We start from the raw sequence: 21,955 nt of genomic DNA, 5'->3' as shown, positions 1-21,955 counted from the left end.
CTGCGATTCATGGGGTCGCAAAGAGTCGGACACGACTGAGCGACTGATCTGATCTGATCTGATCTGATAGTATTTTGAGGACTTTGAGAAACATTACAGCAGGGACTTCCTTGGTGGTCCAGTGATTAAACAGTGTGCTTCCACTGCAAGAGTGTGGTTCAATTTCTGGTTGGGGAACTATGTGCCAGGAGGCCAAAAAGTTAAAAAAAAAAAAAAAAACTGTAGTAAAGAAGTTATTCCTTCTTTTAAAAGTCCAGTGCTTGTCAATCTTATTTAAAGATAGAATTATTTTCTTCTATAAACTGTTTTAGCAACACACATAGCTGTCTTTCACTTGAGAAAATTAAACTTAACTGACTCAATTCAATCTGTAGTTATGTATATGTGAATATACACCTTTGTGGTGGTTGTTCAGTCGCTAAGATGTGACCCACTCTTTGCAACCTCATGAATTGCAGCATTCCAGGCATCCTTGTCCATCACCAACTCCCAGAGCTTGCTCAAACTCATGTTCATTGAGTTGGTGATGCCATACAACCATCTCATCCTCTGTCATCCCCTTCTCCTCCTGCCCTCAATCTTTTCCAGCATCAGGGTCTTTTCCAAAGAGTTGGCTCTTCGCATCAGAGAGCCAAAGGACTGGAGCTTCAGCTTCAGCATCACTCCTTCCAGTGAATATTCAGGATTGATTTCTTTTAGGACTGACAGATACAAAGATGTGTTCTCTGCAGTATTGGTCTCAGAAAATTAATATGTATACTAGGAAATATGAAACTGGTACACAAAAATATTATATGACATAGAAGGAGATAAGGGTTGGATTAGTAATAGCTTTCACTGGAGGTAACAAAACCCAGCTCAAAGTGGCTTGAGGGAATGATTGGCTTATGTAATTGGAAAGTTCAGAAGTAGGTCAGGCTTGGGGAGCTTGTTCTATCAGGATCCCAGCTCTGTTTCTCTTGCCTTTCTCTGGGAGTCAACTTCACCCTGGCTTGCTTGATGGGATCAACAGTTATTCTCCTAGCAACATGAGCCATATTATCTCTAACTTTCAAGTTCAAGAAGAGAATGACTTCAAGTGACTTCCATAGTCACTGGCCAAAAGTTCTAAGACTTGTGCTGACTGTGAACCAGTCCATGGGGCCAGGAAATTGTCAAATACCTATTGGTTTACAACTAGATTGCCTGGATCAAAGACTCGGTCAAGAGAGATGAGATTATCCCCATTGACATAGACCCCACTCAGGAAATAGGGATGGGCTCAATCTCACCCAAATCCTATGGCTGTTACCATAAATTGTGGGGCATAGAATGGATGTGTGTGCACGGGGGGAATGACCACAATGTCCACTGCAGAGGGGTCAGGAAGAACACGTTAGTTCTGTGAATCCAGTCACTGGTTCATCTGTTGAGAATCTTGGTGGAGTAGCTTTTCTGATGATTGTCAAGGGCATGAGTTGGCTTTGGATATGGAGGAGAGGAACAGTAAAGGGCAGTCTAGGAGGAGAGAACTGCAGAGGCAAGTCAGATGAGCAGGGCTTGGAGGAGTGAAATGCTCTTAGGCAGGTCCATTTGGATGGAATAATCACAACAATGTTTATATGGGAAAATTCAATCTGCATTCCAAGTATTCAATAATTAAAAAAAAAAAAGTTTTGAAACTCAACCCATTAGTAAATTGGGAACTCTCTGTTCTCTTGAGTCATAGCCCTACTACCATTTATGAGGTTTATGTTTCAAGAAGTATATAGTTGGCACATCCATGTAAAATCTTTATAGAAAAACTCCAGACTTGTTTGAAAAGATGCCAGGTTAGCACAGCTGAGTTGACCATTGACACATTTTATAGCAAAATATTTGTTGATAGGAATGAAATGAATTCCTTGTCTCTCCCTAAGGACGCCTGTCATCATTTAGATGAGTGGTAAAATGCAGTTTTAAAAATCAGATTTTGGAAGAAATGCTATGATTTTTCCTGTATCAAGTGTTTAGCATTTTATTTTGAGTAACTAAAAAGACCATCCTGCTCTTAATGTAACATCAATTACCTAGACTAAATCTCAAAGCTGTTAATAGATTGAAGTACATTAATAGTGTGAGTTAAGGAAGAAAGAAGAGGTGCCTGCTATTGTGTGTGGAGAGAGCAGATATGCAGTTACCCATCTGGTAACAGAAAAAGCAGTGGGTGCTGTAGCATGTTTTGAGCCTTTAAAAATATCTCTTTATTTTCATTTTTTAGAGAAGTCCTTACATTTACTTTTTTAGTTTTTTTTTTTTTAATTGAGGTATAGTTGATTTACTATTCAGTCATAAGAAAGAATGAGATTTTGCCATTTGCAACAACATGGGTGAATTTAAAGGGTATTATGTTTAGTGAAGTAAGTCAGACAGAGAAAGACAAAGACTGTGTAAAATCACTTAAATGTGGAATCTAAAAATTAAAACAAATGAGTGACTACAACAACAACAACAACAAAAAAGAATAAACAGATTCACAGGTATAGGGAACAAATTAGTGGTTACTTGTGGGGAGAGAAGAGAGGAGGGGAGGGGAAGATTGGGGAGAGGATTAAGAGGTACAGATTATCATGTATAAAAGAAGTAAGATACAAAGATATATGGTGCAGGGAGTATAGCCAATATCTTCCCACTTTTCATTCATGTTAATTTATACATTTCTTCTTTTCCTTAAAAAATCTAGCCTAATGTTGTATGGAACGTCCTATGAAATAACAGTTGGACATTTTCATTCCTTATCACTGCCTTTGATGTACAGTTTGATCCTTCGTAAATAGCTCCCAGCTTTGGTAGCGGTCACTCTGCTTCCTCACTGCTTGATTCCAAATCTGTAATTACCTCTAGGTCCAAAGGCGAAGATTAACAGACCTTACCCTAATTGCTTGTTTTTGTAGAGTTGTTAAAAAAGATTTGGGCTCCAGAAACAGAGCCAGACAGAAGGAAGCCTGGAGTTCAAAAGTCTTGTAATCTTTGGCTCCACAGGCCTATAAAATCGAAGTGTTGACTGAATGCAAACAGCCTGCAGTCTGAGAGGCCCAGGCCAAGAAAGGACAAGGGGACCATGGATCATTTGAAGAGGTGGGGGGTTTCATAAGGATTTGGACTGAGCTGTTCATAGATGGCCCCACTTGATTTCCCCTTCCTCATGAATGCCCGATCTAGAGCACTCTGCTGCACAACAAATCTTTTCTTACCTCCTGTGTTCCTGGAATTTAAGAATAAATGAGGCCTCTTGCAAATGCCCGGCATGAAAGGAGTAAATTGGAAATATTAAGGGATGATGGTGCAGTAATAATGTACTCTTGTTTCCTGGTGCCACTCTTGAGCTAATGGTTACAGGCTTGCAATTTGTGAGCAAGAAGATTAAGGTCAATATGAAACCGTGATTACAGGCAAGTAGGAGCAGGGGGCTCTTTTGGGAAAGTGTGAGGGATCAGTCACCTCCTCACCTCCAAGCATTACGGGTTACCGGAGGTTATAAGATTTAACAAGTGTGGAAAGTTTTGCTGGGTGAGAGGGCGTTTCAAAAGACGTCATCGGGAAGCTCTTTCAAGTGGCTTTCTTAACAACAAATCGTGCCTTCTCACTCTCCATAGGATTCTTAGGAAAACTCTGGGTATCTTTACAAAGGAAAAGTTTAAACTACATGTTATACCAGATTGATTTGTGGAATAAAAGATCAATATATGATTTCACTTAAGAAGATGTAAGAGAATAGCACATTAAAGCTGGTTATAAAAAGATGCCAGAAGAACAATGGAGACAGAATTTGTTTTTAAACTAGGCAGAAATTGTAGCGGAATAATGTTTCCTTTCCTTTCTAAGCTGAATTTCTTGTCAGCAAACTAATTTTCAATTATTTTAGCAGCAATATATTTTAAACAAATTAGAAAACAGTATGCAGGATAGCTAAGTTGCTTCAGTCGGGCCCCATTCTTTGTGACCCTATGGATAGCCCCCCAGGTTCCTCTGTCCATGGGTTTCTCCAGGCAAGAATACTGGAGTGGGTTGTCCTGCCCTTTTCCAGGGAATCATCCCCACCCGGGGATGAAACCTTCAAAATCTCATTATGTCTCCTGTGTTGGCAGGTGGGTTCTTTTTCACCTGGGAAGCCCTAGAAAACAGTATAAATGGAAATAAGTATTTTTTAATGTTTTCAATGAATCTGTTTTTTTATTTTTTATCTCTCCTCTTCAGAAGAAGAATATCTTCATTTAGAAAAAAATTTTGTTTTATATTATTTCCATATAGGTACTTTCATCTTATTTTATCTCAATATTTGGACTTTTATAAAGTCAGGAGATTTCCTAAAATTACTCCTACATCTCTAATTCCTATTCATTACTACATTTGAATTTCTCAAGGGAGAAAAAAAGGTTTGATATTTATGTGTAAATTTTTTGCTTACAATTTGGACTCATTTGTGATCTTTTGAAACTAAATTAATTTGAGGTACAAATTTATAACGAGATATTTGTTATGGGAGTTGTGATTAATCCCATCTTTTTTTCCTCATAAGCAAGCACATCTGAATCTATCATATTCTAGAAGGCATTGTCTCTTTGCATTGGCAAGTTTCTGATCTCTGGAGAAAATTTTCAACACCCATCAAACAAAAAGCCTGAGAAAATAGTTCTGGCCTTATCTCTTCAGAAAGAATTTCTTAATTTGATTCTGAATACAGTGATTGACTAGCCTGCAAAAGAATTATGTCAGTTCTATATATTTTGAACCCAAGTGTCTGGCAGCAGCTCTTTCTCCAACCCAAAGATGTGGGTCCCACAGGTAGTCAGAAAGAGGCTGGATGAAATGTGTGACCTGTGTGGCAGGGTTCAGGACTTAACTCACGATGATTGAGATGTGTAGAGAAACCCAGCTTCTTTATTTTGTCTAGAGTCTGTCCCCTTCCTCAGTTCCCACCTGCTGGTTTGTAGGAAACATGAATTAAATTTCCAGTATGTTTTAAAATTAGTTCAGTCTGACAATTTAAATCACGCCTTTAGGCTGTCCTCTGTCTCTCCTATGAATAAAAATATTCAGTCTCAGAGAATTTCTGTTTCCTCCCTCCCTGTTTCTAACATTGAGTTGGTGTGAGTAGAAAGGTGAGTGTTGCTCAAACTTGTGCAACTGAAGTGAACAAGATTCGGGGTCTTTAAGGTGTGATGTCTTCTGAGCCCCAAGGTCATGGCCACTGGTTCCTGAATTCTCTCCCAGCTTTCAGAGCTGAGATCTGCAAAAGATAAGCTATGGGCTATTCTTTTGGCTCAGGAAATGCTACCGGTGTAGACTATGGCTGCTTAGAATCAACCACCAAGTCTCTGGCAGTTCCTCCCTATGGCCTTCTGTTCTGGGGGTCCTCCATAGCTGTGGAGACCTTATGCTTTGCTGTGATGGGCTCCATGGTTGGCTCTTGGATTTCACTGTGAATCCAAGAAACAGGAAATGCAGGTGGGTTGGGAACACGAAATCTCAAGCCTTCTTTACCTAACCACACTAAGGTTTCTTTTAGTGGCTGTGACTTAGACTGGAGGCTCTACTAAGTGGTCCTATTTCAGATTCTAAATTGGGAGTAGAGAATCTCACTGGCACTGCCTGTGTGACATATTACCGCCTTTCTTGGTGGAAGCCAAGATGGGAAAAATTTGAAAGCTTGCGTTTACTTGCCTTTTGTCTTTTGTCTTCTCTTCTCTCTCCTTTTCACCATCTATATACATAAAAGGACAATCTTCCTTCTACTTCCTTTAAGTCGAATCCTCTGTCTGCCATAGCGATAGCTGTGAGAGGACAGGCATCCCTTCCACACTACAATAGAACTCTAGGATCTAAATTCTTGGTATCCTAACGGAAATATTGAAGTGACCCGGAATCCTCTCTCTATGCAACGATATGTCTGGCACGGCTGTTGTCTTGGTACTTTTGCATCTCAGAATCTACTTATAAGTTTACTACACCGTGAATTTGCTCTGCAAAAAATAAGTGTTTACCTTGCATGGACTGTATCATAGGCAGCTGCGATTTTGAGGATTTTGGAGAGTCTTGGGGAGTTGAGCTATGTTGGGTTAGTTCTTTTTTTTTTTTCTGCAGCTCCTTTCTTCAGCAATATTCTTGATATTTTGCTAATTTAAATGGAAACTAAATGCATCCTTATAATGTATGTATTTTCTTTCTGCCAAAATATAGCCTTCTGAGATGTTCACCATCTATTTCATCTCCCAGCCCATCAATTAGTTTCTATTAACTTATCCTTCTTTTCCCTTAAAGCACTTAGTCACAGTGAAATTATTAATATATATTGACATTTTTATTTGCTTGCCTGCTTATTTTCTCTCTCTTTCTCTACAATATAAGCTCAAAGAGAGGAAGGCTTTATCTTTTTTGTTCACTATGGTATTCCATTGCCTAGAATAGGATGTACTCATATTAGGGACTCAATAAACATATGTTGAAAGAACAAATTCACAAATGAATGAATGAATCTATAACCAAATTCTACAGTCAGTTGATTTTGCTTTTCCTTCTAGGTTCAAGGACTCTGCATATGCCCATTAATGATGGCTGATTGCCAATGACATTACTATAGATGACTAAGCAATCATATTCACTGAAGTTAATTCTGAGCTGTGTTTTTATTGCAAAATGTTTTGAGCCTGAAAATTTCATTGGTCCATGGGGAGTGTTTTCTGGAATTGGAGAAGTAGTATTCTGACTGCGGAAATCAATGGAAGATAAATTTATGCAACAGTCAACAAATGCTATAAACTCTTGATAACACTCTATTTATTTTTCATCATTATATTTTGGTACCAAACCCCACTACTTGACACATAGTAAACATTCATTAATGTATGTTGAATTGGTTCAGTATGAAATGTGAGTTCAAATCTTCCAATTGTGTTTTAAGTCTGCATAAATTACCCTGAAGTCCCTAAACCCCAGATAAAACAATACCATTCAAGATATGTTTACTCTAAAACACAAATATTGTACATTCTATTGTAAATTGATAGTAAATTTAGTTTGCTTCATTTTGTCTTAATTTAGGTCCTGCTATTGAGATACTTCACAGCCAGCTAGAAAAAGTCACTATCAGTAAGTTCTTTACCATTGACACGTTAGTTCCAACAGTTCCACTGTGCTTGGTTCGAACACACTAGCTGATCTTAAAGCAGCAGAACACAATTTTTCACAAATTAATCAAGAAACACTTGTTATGGAGGTTGAGGATTTGCACAATCATTGTTCAGCGCTTGAGATGACAGATTAGTTAGATCTCCTACACTTGAAGGGGTTGACTACAAGAATTGTCCAGAAATTCAAGAATAAGTTGTTCCAAGCCTGTTTCTACAATGAACACACGAGCCCTCTGCTTTCTAGTACTCATGGCTATGAGTCATCTCAGCTGCAACCCCAAGCCGTTTGGATCTCTTGGAAAGGCCTCACCTGTGTTTAGGGCCCAGGCTTGGGGAACCGAGAGCTGGCCAAATCACCATGGCCACAGGACTGCTGGCATATTCAGCCAGTTCTCTAGTAGTTCAGTGAAATGATTAAATTGAGTTATCCTAACTCACTTTTATGATGTCAGTAGTGCAGTTTGGGGAACACAGATTTAGACATAGAGTCAGATGGTGCTGTTATTGTCTGCTGATGTTTTGCTGGCATAAAAGTCACATGAGTTTTCCATCAATATAGTATATGATTCATACCTGGTAAGCCACTTAAAGCAAAGAGGGGCTGATGGAGAAAAGTCACTCTATTCAATTATACACACTGCTTATGCAGAGTACATCATGTGAAATGCCAGGCTGGATGAACCTCAAGCTGGAATCAAGATTGCCAGGAGAAATATCAATAACCTCAGATATCCAGATGATACCACCTGTATGGCAGAAAGCAAAGAAGAATTTAAGAGCTTCTTGATGAAGGTGATAGAGGAGAGTGAAAAATCTGACTTAAAACTCAGCATTCAAAAAGCTAAAATCATGGCATCCCATCACTTCATGGCAAATAGATGGGGAAACAATGGAAATAGTGACAGACTTTATTTTCTTGGGCTCCAAATCACTGGGGACAGTGACTGCAGCCATGAAATTAAAAGATATGTGCTCCTTGGAAGGAAAGGTATGACCAACCTAGACAGCATATTAAAAAGCAGAGATACCATATTTGCCAGCAAAGGTTCATACAGTCAAAGCTATGGTTTTTCCAGCAGTTATGTATGGATATGAGAGTTGGACCATAATGAAGGCTTTGCCCCAAAGAATTGATACTTTGTACTGTGGTGTTGGAGAAGACTCTTGAGAGTTCCTTGGACAGCAAGGAGATCAAACCAGTTAATCTTAAAGGAAACCAACCCTGAATATTCACTGAAGGACTGATGCTGAAGCTGAAGTTCCAATACTTTGGCCCACTTGATGAGAAGAGCTGACTCATTGGAAAAGACCCTGATGCTGGGAAAGATTGAAGGCAGGAGGAGAAGGGGATGACAGAGGATGAGATGGTTGGATGTCATCACCTACTTGATGGACATGAGTTTGAGAAAACTCCAGAAGATGGTGAAGGACAGGGAAGCCTGATGTGATAAAGTTCATGGGATTGCAAAGAGTGAGACACGATTGAGAGACTGAACAACAACAACAAATTCAATTACAAAATGAGTATTAAGCACTTATTGGGTATTAGCCATTGCACTTAGTAGGCCCTGAGAGAGGTAAAAAGAAGAGCAAGAAACAATTCTTACCCTCATGAATATATCTAATGTTAGATACATTTATGCTTTTAGACAAATAGTGCATATTTTAACATAGGAAGACAATTCAGTGTTTTTTTGTTTGCATGTGGTATAGGATTGACGTTTAATTGCCTTAGACTGCAGCATTAAGAAAGGTTGATGAATGATTATTTTTCTTATCTTTTGGAACCTATAGCATCTCCTTACTCTTCCTTTGCTCAAGTACCAAAGCCATTAAATATAGCACTAAAATTTGCATGATAGAAATGGGTGGGTTTTACTGAAACAGATCAAACATATGAGTTGTTGAATTGGAATTTTATGTGTTTTTTAAACATTCTTTGACATCCATTTTCTGTGAATCTCTTTTCCCCTTAATATTGAAAGTACTCAGAAGAAAATCCTATCTCTCAAGTTTTATTCTTTGCTGAAGCCCACATGGTTTTCAGAGTTCCTTTCAGTTACCCATGTTATAAGAGTGATATTTTTAACTTCAAACTCTTGGTGATTATTTTTATTTCTCAGGACAATCCTTTTATCCACCCTTCTATCCTGCTCACCAGCAGAGAGAAAACAGCACCTTATAAGTCTTTCTTTCCTCCTACGGCATGTTTTATAATGCCAGTGCTCTTCACTTCAGCTCAGCTTCCAAATTTAATTCATTTGTTAGGCCTATTTTTACCTTGAGACATGAAATCTGAATGTGTTGCTAAACTATCAGAGAAAGTGCTTTTCTTTCTGCCTTCCATCTAAGGCAATGTGTGCTTTCCTAAATGGTATTATTTATAGCTGTGGGCTGTGAAAACGAAGCACAGACACGCTGCCTACATCCCCTGTCACACTTTTTTTTTTTGGTTAGAGTAGTTAGTCATTAGTACTGAATTGTTTGGTCACAAGCAGGGAGAGAGTGAAAATGTAAAATTAAATACCTTTCATTTTCATGGTTCTGGTGTGAAATCTATGGGGGAAATCCCTGAGTGGAGTAACCAGACCAAAGGGTTGCAGGTACATGGTTTACTCAGCGTCTCTTGTCTCTTCCCTTCTGCTCTGGAAGTCTGTATTTGTGAATTTGTTAGTCAGGATAGGCCAGTTTATGTTGCAGTAACAAACAAGCCTTGCCCCACCCCCAACCTCAGGGATTTATAGGCTGATTTATTGTCTTATTGGCTCAGTAGTAAAGAATTCCCCTGCAACGGAGGATATGCAGGTTTGATCCCTAGGTTGGAAACATCCCCTGGAGAAGGAAACGGCAATTCACTCCAGTATTCTTGCCTGGAAAATTCAGTGGACAGAAGAGCCTGGTGGGCTATAGACCACGGGGTCACAGGAGAGTAGGACATGCCTGAGCACCAAAACAAAACAAAACAAAACCCATCTTCACCGTGCCTTTCCATGTTGGCCATTGTGCCATGTCCTGTCATCTGATGGAGCAGGCTGTACTTGGACCCCTTGGTGGTTGTAGCAGAGGGAAAAGAAACATGAACAGTTTGCCAGTTCTGAAAGCCTCTGTGTGACACCCGTCATTTCTGTTTACATTCCATTGGTTAAAACAGGTCACATGAGCGCTTCTGAGTCCATCAGAGCAGCGATATGTAATCTTCCTTTAGGGACGGATGCTGTGGAGAGGGCCCCAGAATATTTGGTGAATGAACTATCGCAGTGGGGAGTCACTGACTTTCGTTTGACAATAGTCAATAGAAAGTAAGAACTTTCCAGGTGAGGACTGAATTTTGAGGTTGAGCTTGGCAAAGAACTAGTATCTTTTTTTTTTAACTTTTATTTTTTCTGGGGTGCTAGAAATAAGATAGAAGTCCTCATTGCTTAGAACACTAGGCTCTTGAAGGTCACTTTCTAATGTATTAACATATATGTTGTATCTATATTCATTGTGCTTATTGTTTGATTTACTCAGTTAAAAAAATAACTTCAAACTGTGGCATTTTTATGACTATCATTTTGTCCTTGCCTATTATCTTCAGGTTCATCTTTCACCACACTCCTGCTTTGGACTCTAGGCTCTGGCTGCAATGAACTATTTGCTATTCTAGAACTTTCTTTGGAATGCCTTTAGCCTTGTCTTGTCTGGCTCACTCCTCTCATCCTGTAGGGCTTAAAGTCAGTATCACATTTCCTATCTTGGTTAGGTGCCTCTTTGCTCTAATAGAAGGTTGCCCATATTTATTGTTTCCATAACATTTATCCTATGGAAGTATGTATTGTTCGTCAGTTTTCTCATTATATGTAATTCGTCATTGTCTTGGGAGGCCCACAACTGCAGCCTCAATACCCATCACTCTTCTCCATTGACCCTGATGCTCCAACCACACTGGTCACCTTTCTTTCAGGCACCTTTAGTGCCTTCTCACTATCCATTCCTGTTGCCTGTTCTCTCTTATCTTCAAATACTGGTTCATTTTTATCATTCTGGTTTCAGCTTAAATATCACTTCCTTAGAGATGACTTTCTCAAGTACTGAATCTATAGTATCCACCCAGACTTTGACTATCATATCATGCTGTCTTTGCATGCTCCTTATCACTGTCTAGGACTTTTCTTAGTCTTCCATTTGTTTGTCACCTGCCTCCCTCCATTAGAATATACTCCAAGAGAGCAGAAACTTTCAGTTCTGTTTATAAATGTGTTACTGAGGATAGTGTCAGTATTACTACTAGTGAGTGAGTGAATTCGCTCAGTCGTGTCTGACTCTTTGCGACCCCATGGACTGTAGCCTACCAGGCTCCTCCGTCCATGGGGTTTTCCAGGCAAGAGAACTGGACTGTTGCCATTTCCTTCTCCAGAGGATCTTCCTGACCCAGGGGTCAAACCTGGGTCTCCCACATTGTAGGCAGACGCTTTACCGTCTGAGCCACCAGAGAAATCCATATTACTGCTAGTTCAGTTCAGTTCAGTTGCTCAGCCATGTCCAACTCTAGGTGACCCCATGAATGGCAGCATGCCAGGCCTTCCTGTCCATCACCAACTCCTGGAGTTCACCCAAACTCAAGTCCATCAAGTCGGTGATGCCATCCAGCCATCTCATCCTCTGTTGTCCCCTTCTCCTCCTGCCCCCAATCCCTCCCAGAATCAGGGTCTTTTCCAATGAGTCAACTCTTCGCATGAGGTGGCCAAAGTATTGGAGTTTCAGCTTTAGCATCAGTCCTTCCAAAGAACACCCAGGACTGATCTCCTTTAGAATGGACTGGTTGGATCTCCTTGCAGTCCAAGGGACTCTCAAGAGTCTTCTCCAACACCACAGTTCAAAAGCATCAACTTTCACACCCATACATGACCTCTGGAAAAACCATAGCCTTGACTAGACGGACCTTTATTGCCAAAGTAATGTCTCTGCTTTTCAATATGCTATCTAGGTTGGTCATAACTTTTCTTCCAAGGAGTAAGCATCTTTTAATTTCATGGCTGCAATCACCATCTGCAGACATTTTGGAGCCCCTCAAAATAAAGTCTGACACTATTTCCACTCCTTCCCCATCTATTTGCCATGAAGTGATGGGACCAGATGTCATGATCTTCATTTTCTGAATGTTGAGCTTTAAGCCAACTCTTTCACTTTCATCAAGAGGCTTTTTAGTTCCTCTTCACTTTCTGCCATAAGGATGGTGTCATCTGCATATCTGAGGTTATTGATATTTCTCCTGGCCGTCTTGATTCCAGCTGTGCTTCTTCCAGCCCAGCGTTTCTCATGATGTGCTCTGCATAGAAGTTAAATCAGCAGGGTTACAATATACAGCCTTGACTTACTCCTTTTCCTATTTGGAACCAGTCTGTTGTTCCATGCCCAATTCTAACTGTTGCTTCCTGACCTGCATATAGGTTTCTCAAGAGGTAGGTCAAGTGGTCTGGTATTCCCATCTCTTTCAGAATTTTCCACAGTTTATTGTGATCCACACAGTCAAAGGCTTTGGCATAGTCAATAAAGCAGAAATAGATGTTTTTCTGGAACTCTCTTGCTTTTTCCATGATCCAGCGGATGTTGGCAATTTGATCTCTGGTTCCTTTGCCTTTTCTAAAACCAGCTTGAACATCTGGAAGTTCACGGTTCACATATTGCTGAAGCCTAGCTTGGAGAATTTTGAGCATTACTTTGCTAGCATGTGAAATGAGTGCAATTGTGCAGTAGTTTGAGCATTCTTTGGCATTGCCTTTCTTTGGGATTGGAATGAAAACTGACCTTTTCCAGTCCTGTGGCCACTGCTGAGTTTTCCAAATTTGCTGGCATATTGAGTGCAGCACTTTCACAGCATTATCTTCCAGGATTTGAAATAGCTCAAATGGAATTCCATCACCTCCACTAGCTTTGTTCATAGTGATGCTTTCTAAGGCCACTTGACTTCACATTCCAGGATGTCTGGCTCTAGGTGAGTGATCACACCATCGTGATTATCTTGGTCATGAAGATCTTTTTTGTACAGTTCTTCTGTGTATTCTTGCCATCTCTTCTTAATATCTTCTGCTTCCATTAGGTCTATACCATTTCTGTCCTTTATCAAGCCCATCTTTGCATGAAATATTCCCTTGGTATCTCTGATTTTCTTGAAGAGATCTCTAGTCTTTCCCATTCTGTTGTTTTCCTCTATTTCTTTGCATTGATCACTGAGGAAGGCTTTCTTGTCTCTTCTTGCTATTCTTTGGAACTCTGCATTCAGATGCTTATGTCTTTCCTTTTCTCCCTTGCTTTTCACTTCTCTTCTTTTCACAGTTATTTGTTAGGCCTCCCCAGACAGCCATTTTGCTTTTTTGCATTTCTTTTCCATGGGGATGGTCTTGATCCCTGTCTCCTGTACAAGGTCATGAACCTCCGTCCATAGTTCATCAGGCAGTCTGTCTATCAGATCTAGTCCCTTAAATCTATTTCTCACTTCCACTGTATAATCATAAGAAATTTGATTTAGGTCATACCTGAATGGTCTAGTGGTTTTCCCCACTTTTTTCAATTTAAGTCTGAATTTGGCAATAAGGAGTTCATGGTCTGAGCCACAATCAGCTCCTGGTCTTGTTTTTGCTGACTGTGTAGGGCTTCTCCATCTTTGGCTACAAAGGATATAATCAATCTGGTTTCCATGTTGACCATCTGATGATGTCCATGTGTAGAGTCTTCTCTTGTGTTGTTGGAAGAGGGTGTTTGCTATGACCAGTGCATTCTCTTGGCAAAACTCTAGCCTTTGCCCTGCTTCATTCTGTATTCCAAGGCCAAATTTGCCTGTTACCCCAGGTGTTTCCTGACTTCCTACTTTTGCATTCCAGTCTCCTATAATGACCCTCAGTAGCCTCACAGGTCAGTTGGTAAAGAACCTGCCTGCAGTGCAGGAGACCTGGGTTCGATTCCTGGGTTGGGAAGATCCCCTGGAGAAGGAAATGGCAATCTACTCCAGTATTCTTGCCTGGAAAATCCCATGCACAGAGGAGCCTGGTGGGCTATAGTCCATGGGGTTGCAAGAGTCGGACATGACTTAACCACTAAACCACCACCCCTATAATGAAAAGGACATCTTTTTTGGGTGTTAGTTCTAAAAGATCTTGAAGGTCTTCATGGTGGTGGTGGTGGTTTAGTCGCTAAGTTGTGTCCGACTTTGCGACCCCATGGACTATAGCCCACCAGGCTCCTCTGTCCATGGGATTTTCCAGGCAAGAATACTGGAGTGGGTTGCCATTTCCTTCTCCAGGGGATCTTCCCAACCCAGGAATCGAACCCAGGTCTCCTGCATTGCAGGCAGATTCTTTACCAACTGAACTATAAGGCTACTGAGGGTCTTCATAGAACCGTTCAACTTCAGCTTCTTCAGCATTACTGGCTGGGGCATAGGGTTGGATTATTGGGGTCACACAGAGTCGGACATGACTGAAGTGACTTAGCAGCAGCAGCAGCAGCAGTCCTTCAAGAATCAAAATTAAAGCTTTTATTGTTGTTAAGCATTCAATACATATTTAATAATCTTAAAATAAATTAGTAAAACTCCAGAGTTCTCCAAAATCCATTTGAAATCTCATCCTGCATTGATAATTTCCACTCACATTATCAGTCTTTCATAATACTTAGAATTTTTGAATCTGGTTATGATCTCTCTCATTTTCTTTCTATTGGTATATGTTATGCTCCTGATGATAACAGTATCTTTTACTTTAATTCCCCCTTTGACACAATAAAAATTTGGAAAAAGTATATTTTTGGGTAGATTTTATCTTATCAGTGGTGTTATTGTCATAGATTACTCACATCAAAAGTAAATTTATCAAGAGTCAAAGATTCCTAAAAGATCTTTAAACACTCAGGCCAAATTTTCATGACCTTTTATGACTTAAGCCTAGAGAATTAATTTCCGTGACTCCATGGAAATTGTTTGAGACGAACTATTAAGATACTGCCATATGATTTGGAATCACTGAAGATTTTTCCATGATTGTGTTCAAGTATAAATTCTTACTCTTGCAAATGAAACGCATCAGATTTTGATTTTAATACCTTTCCACTTCACTAACAAGGTATATGACCTCAGACAAGTTAGTGACTTCTCTGTGGCTTGACTTCTTCATCTCTAGGTAGGAGATAATAATATTGACCTCTCAGAGTTAAGAGAATTAAATATATTAATACATGTGAACACCTAAAATATTGTCAGGAAAGAAGAAGGTGCTATATCATTGTGGGCTATCATTATTATTCTTTTTAATAATCTAATTTAAAATCAGCAGTGAACTTCTAAGAGATGTTTAAATTTTAAGTTTTTAATAGGTTGGACTTCCCCAGTGGTCCAGTGGTTAAGTTTCCAATCTCCCAATGCAGGTGAGGGGCACAGGTTTGATCTTTGGTTGGTGAACTAAAATCCCTCAGTTCAGTCGCTCAGTCGTGTCTGACTCTTTGCAAACCCATGAATCGCAGCACGCCAGGCCTCCCTGTCCATCACCAACTCCCGGAGTTCACTCAGACTCACGTCCATCGAGTCAGTGATGCCATCCAGCCATCTCATCCTCTGTCATCCCCTTCTCCTTCTGCCCCCAATCCCTCCCAGCATCAGAGTCTTTTCCAATGAGTCAACTCTTCGCATGAGGTGGCCAAAGTATTGGAGTTTCAGCTTTAGCATTATTCCTTCCAAAGAAATCCCAGGGCTAATCTCCTTTAGAATGGACTGGTTGGGGTGCAGCTAAAAAAAAGTAATGCTTTGGTTCAACCTTCAAGGCTTTGTCAAAGCTGTGGCATCTCTACCCTTGCAAGCTTACTAGTAAAATTTATCTTCAGAGATTCTAGAATATAGTTTATGAAGTCTAAGTCAGTGGGGTTCAAACTGGGTTCTGTGGGGCTCCTGCTGTGGGGTGATTGGAGTGGGGAGGAGCAAGAAACCAAGTGTGTGAGATTTACCCCTCTACCAGCCCTGCTTTTTTTCTTGCTCTTTCTAGCTCCAGAAGAGTAACTTTTCCTGATTTAAAAAGTTAGGCTTTGCATAACATTTTTGGAGTCTGTGCCTCCAAAAAAGAAGTGAGAGGTTTGAACACTATTGGTCTGGGGTAGTAAAGTTAATTGCTTGGGAGCTGGAGATGAAGAAGGGCAGAAATGAAGACCTTGCTTGGCTCTAAGCGTGGCCCCAGGATGCAAATACATCATTTGGGAAGATGCCAGCATTGTTCTCATCTGCTCTACTTTGTGCTTTCCCTCATGCCCCTTACCCAGCATTTGACCAACACCAAGCATTTGATACATTCATTACCTTGATCTTAGCCTTATCTTTGATACCAGGGAGATCAATATATTTTATTTTGTGCTATAAATATCACAACTTCTGTGTACCCCAACCAGATTGATGTCCAAATACCTAGTGTTCATGTTGATGAACAACCTTAGGTTAACTGTTTAGTATGTAGAACAAACAAAATATTAATAAAATGTTACATGTTTTAACTGGTTGTTATATGGTCATGTAAAAAGATGAGATGGTTGGATGGCATTGCCAACTCAATGGACATGAGTTTGGGTGAACTCTGGGAGTTGGTGATGGACAGGGAGGCCTGGCGTGCTGCAGTCCATGGGGTCGCAAAGAGTTGGACACGATGGCGTGACTGAACTGAACTGAACAGAAAAACATCCTTCATTGATGTGGTGAATTCATCCTTTCTCTCATGCAGATCAATAGGTAGGGAGACCAAAACCAAGAATTACAGAAATGTTCTGGAGGAGTTTTTCAGGAATTTATCTTATCAAGGGCAAGCACTGGTCTGAGTAAGCTTGCTGCTGCTGCTGCTAAGTCGTTTCAGTCGTGTCTGACTCTGTGCGACCACATAGACAGCAGCCCACCAGGCTCCTCTGTCCCTGGGATTCTCCAGGCAAGAACACTGGAGTGGGTTGCCATTGCCTTCTCCAATGCATGAAAGTGAAAAGTGAAAAGTGAAGTGAAGTCGCTCAGTCCTGTCCGACTCTTAGCAACCCCATGGACTGCAGCCTACCAGCCTCCTCCATCCATGGGATTTCCCAGGCAAGAGTACTGGAGTGGGGTGCCATTGCCTTCTCCAGATTAAGCTTGAAAAGATAGCATTATTATGTTATATTTTAGTCATATTCTATCCCACCATTTTGATCCCTCTGCTTTGACTACTCTTATGTGTTGACCTGTTTCTTTCTTCACATGTTTCTTTTTGTCTCCCTTTTCTTTATTCTTTCTTGCCTTCCTCATTCACCTGTTCTCTCTTTCATTCACTCATTTTCTTTTCCTTTCTTGGCCTCTTTCCCTTCCCCCCTTTTTTTTTATTGTTTGCTTTCAGTTTTCATATGGGTTAATTGAGAAATAATAACATTTGCATTAAATGTTACTGGTACAAATAATCTCCATGGGATAAAATTGACAATGTCTTAAACTACACGTGGTAAAAATTGTCATTGATTAAAATTAATAGAAGAATAAGATCTTAACAATATTTAGATTTGCAAACTCTCACCCAGAAATGTTGAACTTGGTAGATATAATGGTGACAAAAGAAAAACTCACAAAGATTGAAAGAAATAAAAAAAAAATTGATGTGACAAAAACCTTGTTGATGAATGAAATTATGATTTTATAATTTAGGTGGAAAACAACTAATGTCAATGAAATGAGCTCAGTTAAATAAAGAAGAAAATTAAAAAAAAATTAAAAATGGTTACAGTACTATTTTGATCAAGAAATAAATTGCTCAGTGGTGTTTGTCTGGGACATAATTTCTTTCTTTTTTTTTGCTGGACTTCACAGCATGTGGGATCTTAGTTCCCCAACCAGGGATTGAACCCATGCCCCCTGCAATGGGAGCATGGAGCCTTAACCACTGGACCACTCAAGAACTCTCTGGGACCCAATTTCTTGAAAATTTGTTCAATATTAGCCTAATCTTATCAAAATGTTTGTACTGTAAAATATCCTCAGGGTCAAAATTTCTTTAGAGACAAAAATAGCTGGGTCAAAATTGTGAGGTTGAAATGTCCTATAACTATTATTTTGTAATCTGATTTTTATATAGCAATTTATTTTGTAGAATTTTCCATGTCTCGTTTGTCTATGATATCTCAATGACTGTATATTCCATTCTGTGAAAATACAATACTTTATTTAACTAGTCTTTTATTACTATAGATTGCTTTAAACTTTTTGCTGTGACAACTATTGTGAACAATAGGGATGGGTGGCACACTTTTCATAAGAGTACCATTTCTTGAATCTAATTCTGCATGGATTTCAGAGATAGATTTGCATGAAAAACTGCTGTGAAGGAAGAGGCTCTGCTGCTCTTTCTTTTTTCCTTCATTCAAGTTTTGGTTACCTGGCATTGACGATTATGAAATAAGAGACTTTCAGATTAAATTAAACCTTTTAAACTTCCAGTGTTGCCTGAAACTGTGATAGAATATGAGAAAGCATCTGATCTTGACTTTTGAAACAAGTAAATTCAAAATATCTCAACTCAAATGGCTCAAAAACAGCATGAAAAGATTGAAATGTCATATAGGAGCTGCTAGGATTTGATCAGTCAGAAATTATTTGACTTGTGCTTATTCCAATGCTATTTATAGTCAAAGGTAAATATAATTTTAGTTCTCTTTTTGAAACCACAAGCAGAACCAAGTGTAGTTTCTCTAAGAGGCTAGAAGAAATGGATTGGGGATAAACTAATTTCTTACTCATTGCTTAGCATAGTAAATACAATTCATGAATAGTCGTTGAATGAATGTTGATGAAAATGGATTTTAATTTCATACTTTGTGACCAGCAAGATATTTACAAAGTCTAGCACCTAGCATATACTACTGCAAATTCTGGTATTCAACATCAATTCTTGCCAGATGAATGAAGAAACAAATACACACTTCTATTGCCTTGGACATCACTGAGTATTTAAAAAGGGTCTGAGACCAATATGATCACCTTGTAGCTCTGGTTACACTGAGTGGCCAATGGCATGGACTTGGGCTTATGGTGAAGTTGTGCGGCTGGTGATGAAGGCTGTGAATGAATGCTGTGGGGAAGTTAGTTTGCCTTGCTGAAATAATCACTGTGTGTAAATCATCTACAAGTGCTAGGCACTCTCATTTTGTAGATGAAAGAAGCAGAGGCTGAGAAAGTTAAAATGAACAGATAAAAGGAATAAAATCTCTTTCGAGGTTGCACAGGCAGAGATTTAGCTGAGATATCTACCCACTTCTTTATGATCCCAAAGCCTGTGAACCCCACTACACCCACTGTCTCTCCCTCAAGTTTATAATCCAATAATGTTTCTTAAAAACACTCCTGCAGAAAGATGGATGGACCTAGAAATTGTCATGCTGAGTGAAGTCAATCAGAGAAGAGATGTCATATGACATCCCTTAAATGTGGAATCAAAGAAGAAATGATACAAATGAACTTACAAAACAGAAAGAGACTCACAGACTGTTGGCTGTACCTACTGCTATGTTTAAAATGGGTAACCATCAAGGACCTACTGTGTACAGCACATGGAACTCTGTTCAATGTTATGCGGCAGCCTGGATGGGAGGGGAGTTTGGGGCAGAATAGGTGCGTGTATATGTATGGCTGAATCCCTGTATTGTTCATCTGAAACTATCACTACATTGTTAATCGTCTATATCCCAACACAAAATAAAAATTTTCAAAAAACAAAATAACCGAAAAAAAAAAAAAAAGCACTCATACTTCTAGTACCCAGAGAGAGTTGCTCCTATTTTCTGAAATTTTAGAAACCCAATCTGAGTTCAAAAAAAGATACTTGAGACTATACTTTCAGTTCCCTACTGCATTTCCTTTGTTTTTTTCTTTTCACAATATATTTGAATATTTCTTCATGATATTAAGTATCCTTCACCATACACTTCAGTGGCAACTTCCCCCACGAAAACTCCAAGTAAATTTTAAAGGTCTTTGCTGGGAGAGGCGTAAAAAAAATAAATCTATCACAGTGTTTAGGGTAACATTTGACATAAAAGAGGTAACAATAATTATTACAGCTGTGTCTATTTTGTGCTAGGCATCGGGCAAGTTGTAACGTGGATTAATTCGTTTAGCGTTTGTAAAAGATCTGTGAGGTAATATTATCAGGATCCCTTTTCCATATGATGAGAGTGTCTAGGTCACTTAGGGTTAGTAAGTGGTGGAGGCAGGTTCAAACATGGCCAATCTGACTCTGAAATCCATGCTTCTAAACACCATGCTCATCTACCTAAAACAGACACGCAATAAATACTTGTTAACTCTAGGAAACAGAGAGTAAAGGTAATTAGGGGTATGTCTTGACATTTCTCATGTACAAAAAGCCCAGAGTTCATCCTGATTGGTGAACTGCCTGAATTCTGGATTCTTCTGGTAGGCTTTTTAAACTAAGAAAAATCCATCCTTATTTCTCCCAATTTCTATTTGAACTTTTGGTCTATGAGATGGAATGCATGACCATCCCATGTCTATTCCCACTTTTTATTTTATTTTTTCTAAACTTAAATAAGTTTTATTTATTTCGGGCTGTGCTGAGTCTTCATTACTGGGCGCGGGCTTTCTTTAGTTGAAGAGAGTAGGGGCTACTCTTTGCTGCGGTGAGCGGGCTTCTCATTGCTGTGGCTTCGCTTGTTCCAGAGCACAGGCTTTAGGAGAGAGGGCTCAATAGTTGTTGTGCAGGGCTTAGCTGCTCCATGGCGTGTGGAATCTTTCCACTCAAACCTGTGTCCCCTGCATTGGCAGATGAATTCTTAACCACTGGACCACCAGGTAAGTCCCTCGTTTTTGGGTAGCCAAATCCTGGCTATTCCCAAATTCTCTCCACTATTGCAAGGTTAGCTTAGTTCTTGGGTCCTCCACAAAACATTTCCTGTATCTTCAGACCTTGCTTCCGATCTCTCTTCTTTGGTCTTTTCTCTAATGCTAAAGATTTTGTCTTATTTCTGTTTATCTTTCTTAATGTCTTGGGAAAAATGCTTGATTCATGGAGGATAGGAAGTCAATATTCTTTTGTTGAGTGAGGATGTGCCCAAATGAATAAATAAGACTTATACTCCTTTGCCGGAGAAGGCAATGGCACCCCACTCCAGTACTCTTGCCTAGAAAATCCCATGGATGGAGGAGCCTGGTAGGCTGCAGTCCATGGGGTCGCTAAGAGTCGGAAAGGACTGAGCGACTTCACTTTCACTTTTCACTTTCATGCTTTGGAGAAGGAAATGGCAACCCGCTCCAGTGTTCTTGCCTGGAGAATCCCAGGGACGGGGAGCCTGTTAGGCTATCGTCTGTGGGGTCACACAGAGTCGGACACGACTGAAGTGACTCAGCATAGCATAGCATAGCATACTCCTTTGCAACTGATTGCCAACTGCAGTAGTCTTAGCTCTGTAAATAGACTATAAGCTATAACTAAGCACTAAGGAAATAAAATCGCATAAATTGGAAACAGCAGAAAAAATACAGTAGAAATCAAGTAACAGTTACTTCAAAGTATTAAACGTATCAGACACAGATTGAAAAAAAGGCAAAGAAGAATCAACTTTGACCATTTCTCCATTCCCCAAGTGCCTGACACAACATGTGCTGTATTTGTTGCAGCTCAGCTCCGAGTACGTACATGATGGAAAAGATGTGAACTTTTTTTTTTTTTTGACTATCACTTTGCCTCATTGGTTTCAGAGATTAAGACTTATTTTGCCCTTTTATTAGTTGTACTTTCTTATTTATTTATATTTCCTATTTGCCTGTTAAGAAT

Source organism: Bos javanicus, chromosome 5 (assembly GCF_032452875.1).
Source record: "Bos javanicus breed banteng chromosome 5, ARS-OSU_banteng_1.0, whole genome shotgun sequence".
NCBI lineage: Eukaryota > Metazoa > Chordata > Mammalia > Artiodactyla > Bovidae > Bos > Bos javanicus.
The sequence above is the reverse complement of the archived record's forward strand: the minus strand, read 5'-3'. Positions refer to the sequence as shown.